The sequence below is a fragment of the Macrotis lagotis genome, chromosome 3 (genome assembly GCF_037893015.1).
Source record: "Macrotis lagotis isolate mMagLag1 chromosome 3, bilby.v1.9.chrom.fasta, whole genome shotgun sequence".
Lineage (NCBI taxonomy): Eukaryota > Metazoa > Chordata > Mammalia > Peramelemorphia > Peramelidae > Macrotis > Macrotis lagotis.
The window spans coordinates 223454112-223470052 of record NC_133660.1 but is presented as its reverse complement, the minus strand read 5'-3'; the positions used below and the strand labels follow the sequence as shown (position 1 = coordinate 223470052).

General features: G+C 38.2%; 1 long non-coding RNA gene across 2 annotated transcripts in view; it reads left to right on the top strand.

The window, feature by feature from the left end:
• Positions 1-15941, top strand: part of LOC141516423 (uncharacterized) — a 47798-nt gene that overhangs the window by 13122 nt on the left and 18735 nt on the right. Inside the window, exon 3 of one of the 2 annotated variants that reach the window (XR_012476699.1) lies at positions 14232-14330. The exons of the other annotated variant lie outside the window; for it this stretch is intronic. This is a non-coding gene — a long non-coding RNA (uncharacterized LOC141516423). Of the gene's footprint in view, positions 1-14231; positions 14331-15941 lie in introns of those variants that run through there. 2 annotated transcript variants of the gene reach the window in all.

Genomic DNA, 15941 nt, shown 5'->3' with positions numbered 1-15941 from the left:
ATTTACCTTGTGTGTGACCCACTAGCACATTTTTCATATTTAACCAATTATTCTTACTGACAGTGCTAAACTCAGTCATTTCTTCATTGTTGAAGGATTAGAAGTATTCTTGACCCCCTCTAAATTTCAGCTCCCTAAGATAAAGGACCCATCTCCCATTCCTAGTTCTGCCTCCTCTTCTGGGTTAGCAAGTCAGCAATCATTAGGAGCATCCCAGGTCAACTCTCCAATTCCTTGGGACTTAGAGGAAGTGTGTCTCTGAAGCCTGGATTGGTTCCAGAGCATTGTTTATACTATACTTTGTTGAACTGAATTGAACCTTACCCTGTTCCTTGATTTAACCATCCTTTGGAGAGCAGTTTAGTAAAAAAAGAGTCCTAGACTAAGAACTGAGTTCAAATCCTGATTCCACCACTTGGGTGAATCACTTCTGTTTCCAAATGCAAAAGGAAAGGGGTGGGGAGTAGAGAATAGATTAAGTGAGCTCTAAGATGGCTTCCAGCCCTGATATTCTATGATTCTATGAACCCATCCATTCTGTATCTTCTGAAATCAGGCTATAAATTTATCTTTCTCTCTTCACCTTCCAAAACAATGAGTAGTCCAGAAACTCTCTAGGAATTTCTAGCATGGCAAGAGTTACTTTCTTTGTTTTCATTTGGTGTGGGGGGGCTACATTTTAATGGAATCTTCAAGGGCTTTACTCAAAACTGTAATGGTGGCATTTCAGACTAGCAGGAATAGGAAGAGATTGAAAATTTCATCAGGCAAAGGCAGATGGAAGCCTGGGGTCGAGTCATGATTAGACAACCTTAGAATCACAGAGTATCAGAGAAGGAAGAGATATCCAATCCAATTCTTTCAATGTGCAGTGAAGGAAACTGAAGCCCAAAGAAATTATATGACATGTCCAAGATCATAAGCAAATTAGCAACAAACTCAAAGATGCAACTTGGGTCTCCTTATTCAAAGTTCAAGACTCTTTCCACTATACCATGTTATCTCCCGGTGTAGTAAATAATTTTTCCTTTCTGACCCTCACTTTCTTCTTTTATGATAATGCTTGCACTACAGACTTCAAAGGATTATTGTGGGGTGAGAGAGAGACAGAGGCAGAGACACAGAGAAGTAGAGAAAGAGAGATAGAGAGCAGAGACAGGGTCAGACAGAGAGACAGACAGACAGAAACAGAGACAGAAACAGAGACAGAAAGAGAAACTCCTGTTATCAGGTCTCTACCTGTCCGCACAGACTCCAATTTCTAATTTCCAGTGCTACCAGTTTTCAAACTGCTACAAGACCAAACATTGGCCAAACCCCTTTGTAAACAATTTTTAGAAGACTGGAGCAAAGCTGGGGGAGGCAGGGGTGGTAATGCAGAGAGAAGAGATAGAGCAGAGGAGTTTGGACACAGGAGGTAAAACTAGAAGCCTCATGGGTTTAGATTCCCAGTCCCCATAATGCCAAAGGAAATGCCATCCCTTCCTGGTGTCTGTCCTGGAGAGCCAGAGCACAGGCTCCTCCCAGGAGAATCTGGGGAAGCACAATGAAGGCCATGGTGCAGTCAGTTCAGAATTAGCGCCCTTCAGGATAGGATCATTGAGAATTGGAAGAGATCTAAAAGATTTTCTTTAAAAAGTCCTTCCCAGGGAGGCTAGGTGGTGCAGTGGATAGAGCACCAGCCCTGGAGTCAGGCGTACCTGAGTTCAAATGTGGCCTCAGACACTTAATAATTACCTAGCTGTGTGGCCTTGAGCAAGCCACTTAACCCCATTGCCTTGCAAAAAAAAAAAAAAAAAAAAAAAAGTCCTTCCCAGAAAGTGATGATTACTTAACTAAATAGTATATGAGCGTAACTTAGTGTGAATTTTAAAAGAATGTATGTTGTGAATACTTTATAATGTGAGAAAATAATTTGAAACATCAACTATTCTTTAATAATTGTGTTTCCTGAATAAATGTTTGTTTATGACTTTTCTAACTTAATAAATAGACAAAAGAACAAATAAAAAAGTCTCTCATTTTAAAGATGAAGAAATTGAGCTCCAAAGTGATTTCCCACAAATTACTAAAAACTGGAGATTGAACCAAGGTCTCCCAGCTTTCCAGAGGAAAGGGTCCAAAATAAAATGGCTATAAAAGTTCAAAGGAGTACCAAACTTTGAATCATGGGACCAGAGTTCAAGTTTTAAAACTTATTACCTATATGACCTTGGGTAAGTCACTCACCTGCCCTTGGCCTCAGTTTCTTCATCTTTACAATTAAACTAGGTGATTTCAAGGGTCCCTTCCAGTTATAAATCTCTAATTATGAAGGGATTGCTTCTGGGATGGAGAATTCATGGAACAGACAGCATTCAGACTTAATCTTTAAAAGTCAAGGAGAATTTTAACAGGTTAAAAATGGAAGATAATTTAGCCCATGAAGAACAAAAAAAAAGGCATGGAAAGAGGCACAATATAAGGAACTCAGTAATGGAACCAGATTGCAAAGAGGCCTTGAAGCCTAGGTTAAGAAGTTTGCATTTTGTTCTTTGACAATGGGGAGCAACAGAGATTTTTTTGAGCCAGAGAGTGAAGAAATCATAATGGGGAATAAAGGAGAAGTTGTCTTGTAGTGAATGGGGGAAGGACTTGAGACAATGAGAGCTGAGGGGCACTCAGTGTAAACGGGGGTCCTGAGATAACACTATTCTAAATTTTATCTGGAGCCATGGAGTAGTCTAGAATAAAGGAGATGATGAAAATTAGAACCTAATCTTTTCTAGGTTAGGGTCCTCACTCTCCAGGTCCCCTCTGTTAGGGACTGTTGTCTACTATCTTCTCCTGGTGTCCTTGAGCACCAGAGTTTTATCTTACTAAGTACCACAGGAGTGGGAGTGTATTAGAGATTGGGGGGATTTTTAAGTACTGGTGTTTTGGTAAATAAACAGAGACCTTGGGGACCTTGGTGTATAAGGAGAAACTTGTCTTCCTTGTCTCCCGCCCCTCCAACACTTGCCTGGGGAAGATTGAGGGATTCCAGAAGTGGGACTCAACATAAGAGTCCAGGAAAGGGACTCTACATATGGTGTTCAACAGGGACTAAACAGTCCTCGATGAAAGGTCAGGATTCTTGTTAAAAGGAGAGAGAGGAGACAACACTCTCTGTTGTATCACCCCTTATTGAGTCTTAATTTATGATCCAATAGAAGTAGGAGAGCACCTGAGAAGGGTAGAGGTCTAGTGTGCTTCCTTGGTTCCAGGTCAAAGGATCCAGAACAAATGACACCTGAGTTATCTGTGAACTGTTAACTGAGCTCTGGTTATGGCTTCACTTGACCATTGGCTAATCCAAGTCCTAGGGGGCATCCAAAAGTACTTCCAAATATCTATTTCAGGAAAATATTTCTGGGTCACCTGTTAGCTGGATTAGCCAGTACTCAGGAGACAGATGGAATAAGAGACATCACCCAAGATTTCAGAGTCCAATCTCTTGCCCTGCAAGTCATTTCCCATTCACTACCATCCTTCCTTATAAATCACCTTCCTTATAAAAATCCTTTTTCTTTTCTTTGTATTATTTTCTTTTCATTTAGTACTAATTTTATCCATTTAGATCAAGGTCTTAACCTTTTTTGTTTCATAGATTCCTTTGGCAGTCTTGTGGCAACCTTTGTCAGAATTACCACATTCATAGTTATAAGAAATGCTCATTTTTTTAGAGTCAGTGAAAATAAAGATGTCATTTTTCCCATTCAAGTTCATAGATAGCCTAAAATCTACCTATGAACCCTTCATGAAGTCTGTGGACCCTAGTTCCTTATCAGAAGACTGATAAGGAACACCTAATGAGGAAATTTCCTCTATCAAATCAAATATGCAGCTGCTCTTACAGAACTGAGGAATTAAAAGACTTGCCTCTAGGTCTATGATCCCATTGCAGAGACTTGAACCCAGGACTTTCTAACTCTGAGAATAAATCTCTATTCTTTATGGCATGGTTAACTCTATAATGATCCTAATAAATTGGCAGTTCTAGGATATTTCTCATTTATTATCTCATTTGACTCTTCACAATAGCCTTGTAGACACATCAGAAGTATTATTTACCCTCATTTGGGGGGGGGGGTCCCCCAGAGGAGAAATCTGGGATTCAGAGGACCAAAGTCATTTTCCTAAGGTCATCAAGGGAGTGAATGGTAGAGCTAAGATTCCAACCCAGTTCTTTCCACTTGTTCTTTTGCAGTCTACCTTTCTGACCCATGATTTTGACCCCAAAGTCTCTGAGCTAGGAAGGACCTCAGAAAGAATCTGATCCAACTCACCCTCAAACAAGAATCTCCTTTCTAACTTCCCCCAACAAGAAAGTGACCATCCATCCTTCCCTTTAAGACGTTTGGTGATGATGAAAAACTCTTTACCTTCCAAAGAAGTGCATTCCATTTTTGGACAGCTCTGATTGTTGGGAAGTTTTTCCTTAGATCAAGCCAAAATCTACCTCTCTGCAAATTCTACCCAGTAGTCTTAGTTCTGCCCACTGAGGCCAAGCAAAATATATCTAATCCCTCTTACACATGACAGCCCTCCAAATACTGGAAAACAGTTACCATGTCTCTTTCTGTCATCTTTTCTCCAGGCTAAATAGCCCCATTTACCTCAACAGAACCCTTAACTTGTCCTTCCTACAGCCTGAGATCTCAAGAGATTTTTGGCCGCCATTTCCACAGTATGGATTTATCTTAAGCTTACAACTCACTAACACTCCCGGATCTTTCTCAAGTTGTCAGGTAGTCCTTCCCCCATCATGTTATTCCTCTAAATCAAAAAACTCTATGGTTTGGCATTCAGGTCCATTCACTGATTCATGGGTTTGCTCAATCAACGTTGTTGATTAAGAACGCCTACAATGTACAGAGCTATGTACTAAAAGCTCGATCCAATGACACAGGCCGCCTGGCTGAATCATGAACAAGACACTCCATCCCTTGGCTCTGGGAACTATCTCTGGCTGTCCTCCATGCCTGGAATGCTCGCCTCCTTAACTCTTCCCACTGACTTCAGCTAAAATCTCAACATTTACAGGAAGTCTTTCCCAATTCCTCTTAATTCTAGTGCCTTCTTTTTGTAAATTATTTCCCAGTTATTCTGTAATATAGTTTGCTTTGCAGTTATTTGTTTACTTGTTGTCTTCCTATTAGGCTGTAAACTCCTTGAGGACAGGAATTGCCTTTTGTCTCTTTTTGTATCCCCAGGGCTTAAGACATGCCTAATACATAGGAGATAGTTGATAAATCTTTATTAATTGATTGATTGGAGAAGACACAGAATTTAGAGTGGGATGTGATTCCTATTCTCTTGGAGCTGCCAGTCAGAGAGACAAGATGCAAATGGACAACTCAATGCAAGAACGGTGCCCCCCAAAAGGTGCTTAAAACAAAAACAAAAAAAGGTCTGGGCTATGGAGAGGAAGGAGGTTGCCAGCCAGGGTTCAGAAAATCAAGGAAGACTTCCTGTCATCAGTGAATTTTTTTCCCCCTTCTTGGCTGTTTGTTTTTATTTTTTAAATAGGTTTTTTCCTTCCCCAATTACATGTCAAGACAATTTTTAGTACTCATTTTTGCAAGATTTTGAGTTTCAGACTTTTCTCCCTCCCTCCCCCTTCCTAAAATGGAAGAAAATTCGATATAGTTTATACATGTGCTATCATGCAAGACATATTTCTGTATTAGTCATAGTTGTGAAAGAAAAACCAAATTAAAAAACATAAAAAAGAATTGTTAGTGAAAAAAGTAAGTTTATTTCTGCATTGAATCCATCAGTTCTTTATCTAGATATGGATAGCATTTTCCATCATGAGCCTTTTGCAATTGCCATTGATCACTGTATAGCAGAGTTGATCATCACACAATGCTAGTGTTACTGTGTACATTGTTCTCCTGTTTCTATTCATTTTTCTCATACAAGTCTTTCCAGATTTTTCTAAAATCTATCTGTTCATCATTTCTCATTGCTCAATAGTACCACAATTACATTCATACACCACAACTTGCTTAGCCATTCTCCAATAGATGTACTTTCCTTCAGTTTCCAATAATTTGATACAATGAAAAGGGCTGCTATAAATATTTTTGCACACGTAGATCCTTTTCCCCTTTTTATGATAATTTTGGAGACCTATAGAGGTGTTATTAGATGAAGGTGCAGTTTGGTTGCCCATTGAACATAAGTCCAAATTGTACTCCAGAATAGTTAGAGCAGTTTACAACTCCATCAACAATGCATAGAGTTCCATTTTTCCTACATTTTTTCTATTTTTCATTCTCTTTTTTTGTCATATTATCCAATCTGATAAATGTGAATAAATATTCCAAAATCATTTTAATTTTCATTTCTCAAATCAAAAGTGATTTAGAGTGCTTCTTCATATGACTATAGATAACTTCAGTTTCTTCATCTGAAAATTTCCTGTTCAAATCTTTTGACCATTTGTAAATAGGGAAAATGTTATAAATTTGACTCATTTCTCTATATATTTGAAAAATGATCAGAGATACTTGCCAAACAGATTGTTTCCCAGTTTTCTGAATTCCTTCCAATCTTAGTTGCATTGGTTTTGTTTGTGTAAAATCTGTTTAATTTAATATAATCAAAATTTTCTATTTTACATTTTGCCTTCTACCTATTACTTGATCATGAATTCTTTCCTTCTTCATAAATCTGATAGGGGGACTATGCTTTGCTCTTCTAATTTATTTAAAATGTCACCCTTTATGTCTAAATCATGATTCCATTTTGATCTTAGTATATGGTGTGAAATGTTAGTCTACACCTAGTTTGTGTTCTATTATTTTCCATTTTCCCAGCAGTTTCTGCCAAGTAGTGAGTTCTTTTATTTTATAGATTTCATCCCTTCACATTCAAATTTATGATTAGTTTATATTTCCCTCCATTCTATTTTTCTTCTTGTTTCTCCTGTCTCTCCTTTCACCCTTTTCCTTCTCCATAGTGTTTTACTTCTGTCTACTGCTTTATCTAATCTTCCCTCTCTTCTAATACTCTTTCCTCACTCCCTCCCCTGAATTTCCTTTCTTTCTATTTTTCTGTAGGATAAGATCGATTTCTAGCTTCAACTAATTGTATATTCCCCCTTTGAGCCAATATTGATGAAATTAAAGTTCAATTAATGCCTATCAATCAACTCTCCCATTTTTCCCTCCACTGTAATAGGTTTTTTTTCGGTTCTTCACGTGAAATAATTTACCTTATTCTACATCTCCCTTCCTTCTTCACCCAGAGATCTCCTCTTTCTCATTCCTTAATTATAGTTTTATATCATTCCCTCAAATTCCCCCTTAAACCTGTATCCTCAGTCTATGCTGTACTATTATTGATTCAATTTTTAAGAATTATAATATCGAAGACATGGAACATCTTCTAGATAGGATTCTCTTGACTCTATTTCTCTGCTATGTTATTTCCTTTCTGGAAAAGGAAAATTCCCAGTCTGGTGAATCTTGAGCCATGGTTTTAACAACCTAGGACAACATAATTGACTGTTAAATAAGACTCATGCCTGGAATCAAACAGAACTAAAGATTGCCTATCATATGATTAACTATGTCCCTCTTTTTCCTTTCATAGCAAATTTTTATAACCAAGAAGTTTTGATAATCTATATCAAATCTATTAGGTAACTTATAGCACAAAATCAAAATCATTGATCTATTAGAGGCTCTACTCTTATTGACCAAAAGGATTGAATATCAAGAGTTATGATTTTTATATTGATTAATATGATATATCCAATGAAATTAATAATAATAATAAAGTTTCTAGAGATTCTTTTAATGGGAAGGCTCTAAGCTTGGGAAACAGTGAAAACAAAGTAGTAATTTATTTTATTCATGATAAGTACTGCATTCTTTTGCTTGTGTTAAGTGAAGTGAATCAGCCCTGTTCTGTTCTATTCTATCCAAAACAATACAATCAGCCTAGTCATTCCCATAGGACTCCTGCATGGATGGTCACAAGTCATATAATCTTTGTATTACTCTGCATGGTGGACTTGTCCTGGGAAGATTATTCAAGCCCCAGAAATTCATGTTCAAGATATCTGGCTCCACAACAGCAAGGTGAACTTCAAGGAATGAAATAATCTCATGATTTGTAAATTGGCTCCCAGCAAAGAAAATTTGCTATCTGATTTACTGGTAATAAAAATAATAATGATAACAATTTCAACAACCATCTTCCCATGTAGGGAGGTAAATAATAGTGCTCCAAAGAATCTTTAAGTTTTCTTTTCCTTTTTTACCTTTTTAAATTTCTCTTGAGTCTAGATATAAGATTTGTTTGATTCAATTTTATTCAATTTGTTCAATCTCCTTCTATTTCATTGAATTACTCATTCTTTCCTTGAAGTATTAGGCTTAATTTTGCTGGGTAAGTGATTCTTGGTTGTAGTCCTGGTTCCTTTGCCTTCTGGAATATCATGTTCCGTGGCTTCCAGTTTTTTAATGTTGCAATTGTTATGTCCTGAGTAATACTTATTGTATTGTACCAATGTTTGAATTACTTCTTTCTGCCCACTTGCAGTAATTTTCCCTTGTCCTGATCTGAAATTTGGCTATTATTACTCTTGGAGTTTTTATTTTGGGATCTCTCTCCTGAGGTAATCTATGATTTTTTTTCAATACCTATTTTGCCCTCTAGTTCTAGAATATTAGGACACTTTTCCTTTAATCTCTTGAAATATGCTATCAAGGTCCTCTTTTTGATTCTGATATTGTCTCTCCTGGATTTATTTTCCTGGTGAGTTTTTTTTCAAATGAGATATTCTACACTCTCTTCTATTTTTTCATTCTTTTGAATATGTTAGCTTAATTCTTGATGCTTCTTAGAGTCAATAGTTTGCACTTGCCCATTTCTAAGTTTTAAGAAGTTGTCTTCCTCAGTTAACTTTTGTATGTTCTTTTCCATTTGAACAACTTTACATTTTAACAATTGTATTCTTCCATGGATTTTTGTATCTCATTTTCCATTTGGCCAGTTCTACTTTTTAAGAAATTGTCTTCTTTTCCCCTATTCTGTCCCATCTGTGAACTACATATGGTATGCCATGGCACTTTATAGTGAATTAGAATGAGGGAGGTATCAGACCACTTTTGGAATAGTGCAGTCAGTTCTGGGAGGCCATATTTGTCAAAGACATTGGCAAAATGGAACATGTCCAAAAGAGATTGACCAGCACAGTAAAAACTAAAACTAAAACTAGGGATGGCTAGGTGGCACAGTGGATAGAGCACCGGCCCTGGAGTCAGGAGTACCTGAGTTCAAATCTGGCCTCAGACACTTAATAATTACCTAGCTGTGTGGCCTTGGGCAAGCCACTTAACCCCACATTGACTTTCAAAAACCTAAAAAAAAAAAACTAAAACTTAAACCATGACTACTAATATTATGAATTCTTTGTAACAATAATAGTACTGCCTATATTACTATTATATGATTAGTAATCATCTATTTAATTATATTATATAATTTGTAATATTAGTGTTAGTAATTATATTACTAATTTCTAAATTATTAAATAATTAGTAATATCACTACTAATAATTATTATGTTAATACTTATTAGTAGTACTATAGGTATTATTATTACTACTATTATCAGTAATAGTACTCCTAATACTTAGTAGCAATAATAATAGTTTGACCTAGAGTAATATTACTAATAATACTATTATTGGTGGTATTGTAGTAGTAGTAATATTAATCTATAAGTAATAGCACTAATAATATTGGTAATACTACTGCCTCTATTAATAGTTCTCCTATACTTAGCAATAATAATAATGATACCTAGAGTGTTAATAAGAGTGATAATACATAAGAATTTATATTTGTAGTACTAATAGAACTATTAATACTAATCATAGTAATAGTACTACTACTACTAATAATAGTTCTAATATTTAGTAATAATAAAGATATTACTGATAGGACTAATTATGCCATTAATATTAGCACTCACATTAGTACTACTAATACTTAGTAACATTATACTAATAATAGCACTACCAACTTTACAAAGTTGGTAGGAGGAGGGAGTCTTGTAAACCTTAAATACCTCTCCTTCTTGGCCAGTTAGCCAAACTCTAGTATTGGGGACAATGCCCCAGGGACCTCTAAGAGCCCCTGATGCTTGGGAAGAGGTTGCTGAATGATCAGAGGTATTTCAGACAAGGATGAAGAATACCAGTCTTAGTCATAGAGAGTCAGGAATGCCCTCCTGCAAGCAAGCCTGGGATATCTGAAAGAGCATTAGATCTGGAATCCTGGGACCTGAGTTCATATCCTAACATTGTTCTCTGATGATATTGTGGTCTTAGGTCAGTCACTTAATCTCTGGAGCTCAGATTCCTCCTCTGCAAAATCATGAAATTGAGCAACTGGTCTCTAGGTCCCTTCCAAATCTAGTGTGCTTTTTGTTGTGGACTCCAAAGAACACCAGCCAAATTGCACACAAGGCCTGGGGGGTGGGAGTGAGGGGCATTTCTCAGATGTGGGAACTTAGATCAGTCACTTCCCTTATTTGGGTTCCAGTTTCCTCCTCTGTAAAAGTGGGGATAATCATGTCTATTCTACCTGGGAGAATTCAATGTGATCATGAATGAGGAGGGACTGTGGCATTAGACAACCTTGAGTTAATTACATTACTGGAGTACTTTGAGGATCCTTGCCTCAGTTCTTTGATCTTCCAAATCTCCCCAATACTAATACCTTTTCTTTATTAATCATTTCTTATTTATTCTATATGTGATTTGTTTATATATATTTGTTTCCCTTTTCACCCCCCCCCATTAGATGTGTACTCCTGTTTATTGACTACACTAATTAATCTTTAGAAATAACACCAAAGATCCTGCATTGGAATTCCAGTCAACCCTTGTATTTTATGAGGCAGTGTAATAGTACAGGAGATAGTGAGTTAGCCTTGGAGTAAGGAAAAATCTGGGTTATAATCTCCATGAGAGCCTGAGCAAGGCACTGTCTATGCCTCAGGTTCCTCATCTGTAAAATAAAGGGTTGGACTTGATGGTGTCTTGGGTTCTTGCCTCAGATTTCTTCTGGTTCTAGATCTAAAATCCTATTATCTATTATTTTGATAGCAAATTTTTAAGAGTATAATTTTAAAACTTTTCTCCAGCAAAATAAACCACAATTTAGTAGATGTCCTCTGAGAGCTTCTGTGGATAACAACTTCATCCCCTGATTGGTCACTGTGACTGTCCCCAGCTTGGAAAGATCAAACAGACCTTAGAACTTCCCAACTTTGAGATCCCCCAGTCCTCTCCAGGCCACCTTGACTAGAGGAGTTATCATGAAGGCCCCCAATAAGAAGACAATCTCTCCTCTTCATCATAAAGACCAATATAGACATTTACAACCTATGAGATATAATTTAGCACAGGATTTTAGTTTATATCACCCTTTCCCTGCCACCACTAGGGTATTCTCTGTACGTGGAGCCCAGATCCATTTCTCTTTGCTCTTCTCCCAGAGCCAAGGGCCAGGGTCCCAATATGCACTTGAGAAATACTGGTGGATAATACATTGCTGGTGGAGCTGTGAACTCATCCAATCTTTCTGGAGAGCAGTCTGAAACTATGCCCAAAGGGCAATAAAAATGTGCATACCCTTTGATCCGGCAATACCACTACTGAAGAGATGATGAAAAAGGGTAAAAACGTCACTTGTACAAAAATATTCATAGCAGCCCTGTTTGTGGTGGCAAAGAATTGGAAATCAAGTAAATGTCGTTCATTTGGGGAATGGCTTAGCAAACTGTGGTATATGTATGTCATGGAACACTATTGTTCTATTAGAAACCGGGGGGATGGGGATTCAGGAAGCCTGGAGGGATTTGCATGAACTAATGCTGAGAGAGAGATGAGCAGAACCAAAGAAACATCTTACCCCTAACAGCAAGATGGGGGTGCTGTCTGCAACTGTGAATACCATCTGTATCCAGAGAAAAAATTGTGGAGTTTGAACAAAGACCAAGGACTATTACCTTTTATTTAGGAAAAAAACTGATATTTTATTGTCTGATCTTGCTATCTCTTATACTTTATGATTCTTCCTTAAGGATATGATTTCTCTCTCATCACATTCAATTTGGATCAATGTATACCATGGAAACAATGTAAAGACTGGCAAATTGCCTTCCATGGGGGTGGGAAATGGGGGAGGGAAGTAAGATTGTGGAAAAATTGTAAAACTCAAAAATATATAAAATCTTTTTTAAAAAAAGAAAGAAATACTAGTGGATTGATTGACAGCTCATTCTCTGACCCTCCCATGGTGGGGGGGGCGTTACATGGCAGGGGAGGTCTGTTTCTCTCTGTCATTCCTGTAGGTGAACACCCATGATTTGTGAACCTCTCTGTACATGTTCAAGCACATGCTTGTGTTTAGTTTGCCTTGGATTGTGGATGTGTGCTCACATTTAAGGTGATTTGTTGTTTTGTAGAGGAAATGTAATTTTTAATTAAATTAAACTAATTTTAGTCATGCCAGACTACTCTCATTTCCTTTGTTTGACAATGTTACTTGACTGGTAATATAGGGGAACACCATAGATGGAGGATCCCTGGACTGGGGGAAGGCATTTGGAACAGATGGAGAGAAATGGGCTTAATGACAAGGGGAGCAGGAGAGACTTGTTGGGATTTTAGTCTCTATCTGTGATTACATCAGGAACTCCAACCAAGTAAACTGCCTCCACTAAAGGAGGCAATTCCTAATCTTAGAGAATTGACTGGGGTACTGAGAGACTAAGATTTTTGCTCATGATCATACAGTCAGCATGTGTTAGAGACAGGATTTGAATCCAAGTCTCTCTGATTTCAAAGCTAACAATCTGACCACCTGCCATGCCATCCTGCTGCATTCCTAGAAGCAAAATGTCCAAAACAAATGGAAATAGTATACCAAGCACAATAAAAAATGAAATTTAATAGGAGTAAATGTAAAGTCCTTAGGTAGAACTCAAAAAGTCAATTGCATAAGTATAGAACAGAACAGCTTATAGAGTGTGGATTGAGTATTGAACATGAGGTCAGGAAATATTTGGGTTCAAATCCTACTTCAGATGCTTACCAGCTATGTGACGGCTGAATGACTTAATTTCATTTAGCCTTAGTTTCCTCATCTATAAAATGAAGATAACAAAAGCATATATTCCTCATAAGGTTTTCTCCATCTATCCCAAATGCTTTTCCCCCAGCCCAGGGATCCTCCATCTATGATGTTCCCCTCTACTACCAGTCAAGTAACATTGTCAAACAAAGGAAATGAGAGTAGTCTGGCGTGACTAAAATTAGTTTAATTTAATTAAAAATTACATTTCCTCTACAAAATGACAAATCCCCTAAATTGTGAGCACACATCTACACATGAGGAACAATGGCATAATATATAGAAAGGATTTTGAAAAAGTGTACTATATAATGTAGTTTTTATTACCATTTGGAGCTAGGTGGCATAGTAGACAGAGTGTTGGATCTGAAGTTAGGAGGACCTGAGTTCAAATACAGCCTTAGATGCTCACTACTTGTATGATCCTAGAAAACCACTTAATCTTGCTTGTCTCAGTTTCCTCCACTGTAAAATGAACTGGAGAAGAAAATGGCAAAATACTCCAGTGTCTTTACCAAGAAAACTCGAAATGGGGTCACAACGAGTGAAGACACAAGTGATTAACAACAAAATTATTGTTACTAGTACTACTAGTTTTGTTGTTGGTTATAGCTGATGTGAAAAAAGTCCTGAAGGTTTAAGTGGACTGCACACTCAATATGAGCCAACAGAGGACCCAATCAGAAAGCTAATTCAACCTTCTATGGCTTTAATAGAGGCGGGCTGACTATAACAAGGCATTGGATAGTGTCCTCCTTTGGCACTCAGCAGGTGGGTAGTATAATGGATGTAGTACTGAATCTGTAGTCAGGAAGACCTGAATTCAAATCAGACAATTGCTAGCTGTGTGACACTGGGCAAGTCCCTTGACCTTTGCCTGCCTTGGTTTCCTCTCCCATAAAACAAGAGATAACCATAGAACCTATCTCTCAGGAGAGTTGTAAGGATCAAATGAGATTTTTGTAAGGTGCTTAACACAATAACTCCCTCATTATAGATGTTACATAAATAACTGTTCTTTTCCTTCCCTCCTCTCCACCCTGCAGGAAGGTATTGATAAATTTAATTAAACAGGTAGTGGCTTCTGGGAATGATAATGCACCTGGAAATTAGACCATATAAGAATTAGTTGGAAGAACTGGAAGTGTTTCCCAACTTTGAGAAAAGATAACTGAATGAGTTGAAATTGAGAAAAACCAGCTTTCTGAATGGACTCCCAGGGAAAGATGCAGCCAAGTCCAACCCAATTAGGACTTCTTAAACTGGAAGGATTTGAGTGGAGCCATAATTAGAGAATCTGATGCCTGAGGCACACACCCCAAATGGCAGTCAACTTGTGAAGACAAATTCATCTGGGGAGGGTATCTTGTATCTTGGAACACAACCCCATGGAAACAGAAATAAAACCTTCTGGTCACTGTACCCCAGTAAGACTTATGTTGAGAGATAGAACAGGGTGAGGTTAGAGGTGAGGAGAGGAGAAGGAGCAACTTGAGCTTACCTTGACAATAGCTACTGGGAAAGGGAAAGGTACCTTTTAGTAGCTTCCTCTTAACTAATCATCCTTGTTAACTGAGCACTAAAGTAATTCCGTTGGTTTTATCTGCTTGATGAGTTATAAGTGTTATCAGTATACTCTAAATTTTGCTACCCAGGGACAAAGCCCTAGTCATCACCTACCCTAATCATGGCTCTGGTTGTGGAGCTCCACAGCTCCATTAGCAATCTGTCAGAATCTTAATACACCAATGCTAGGGCTTTATTCCCTTGGGCTCTGAAATGGGCATGTCTTCAGAATAAGTCTGAAGAACAAATATTTATTGAATACCTCTGATTTGTAGGCTAGGCCCTGCATAGGAATCTGGCTCAGTACTACTCTAGAAATAGCTTCTGGACACCTAATGTTTAGCTAGGGGGGGGGGTGTGGGGAACATCCTCCAACAGGGGCCTCAAACATACTAGGCTAAGTAAGGGACTCATTCCAAAATAAGTGGAGAAGGGAGAGACGCAAAGAGAAATTAGAAGGGCGGTCCAGGTGATCTGGAACAGAGGAGGACTCCCTTATCTTCCCTCTAATCACCAAAAGAGGAATGGGTGCCAAGCCTCCACTCTCAAAGTTAACAGTGAATCATTTAGAGTGTGATTCCCCATTCCCTGAAAGCTGACCTTCCACTATTAGCACATGACTCCTGTCCCTCTCTATGGGAATTTGTTTAGGTGGTTGACCATGCCTCATCTCCTCTCCTGAGCCATTAGGCCCTCTCTCAGTCACACCCAACCTTCTCTACCTTCTATGAAGTAACTACAGCATCTTTTCTGCCTGAAAGAAAGGGAGTGACTGGATGCAGAGAAGTGTAATATCATATATTGGAAGTGTTTGTGCTTGGCATCTGTCACTCCAGTAAGTTGTAGGATCCATGAAGGTGGACTTGGGTTTTTTTCCAATTTTGAAAGAGGGAAGGAGGAAGGAGGAAGGGTGGAAGGAAGGAAGGCAGGAAGGAAGGCAGGAAGGAAGGCAGGAAGGAAGGAAGGAAGGAAGGAAGGAAGGAAGGAAGGAAGGAAGGAAGGAAGGAAGGAAGGAAGGAAGGAAGGAAGGAAGGGAGGAAGGGAGGAAGGGAGGGAGGAGGGAGACTCCTGAAATTGGTTGTTGTAAAGGTCCATGAATCAGTAAACCTGGTTTCAAATCCCAGTTCTTCCCCCATTAACTTTAAGCAAGGCCCTTCCCCTCTCTGGGCCTCAACTTCCTCTCCTGAAAG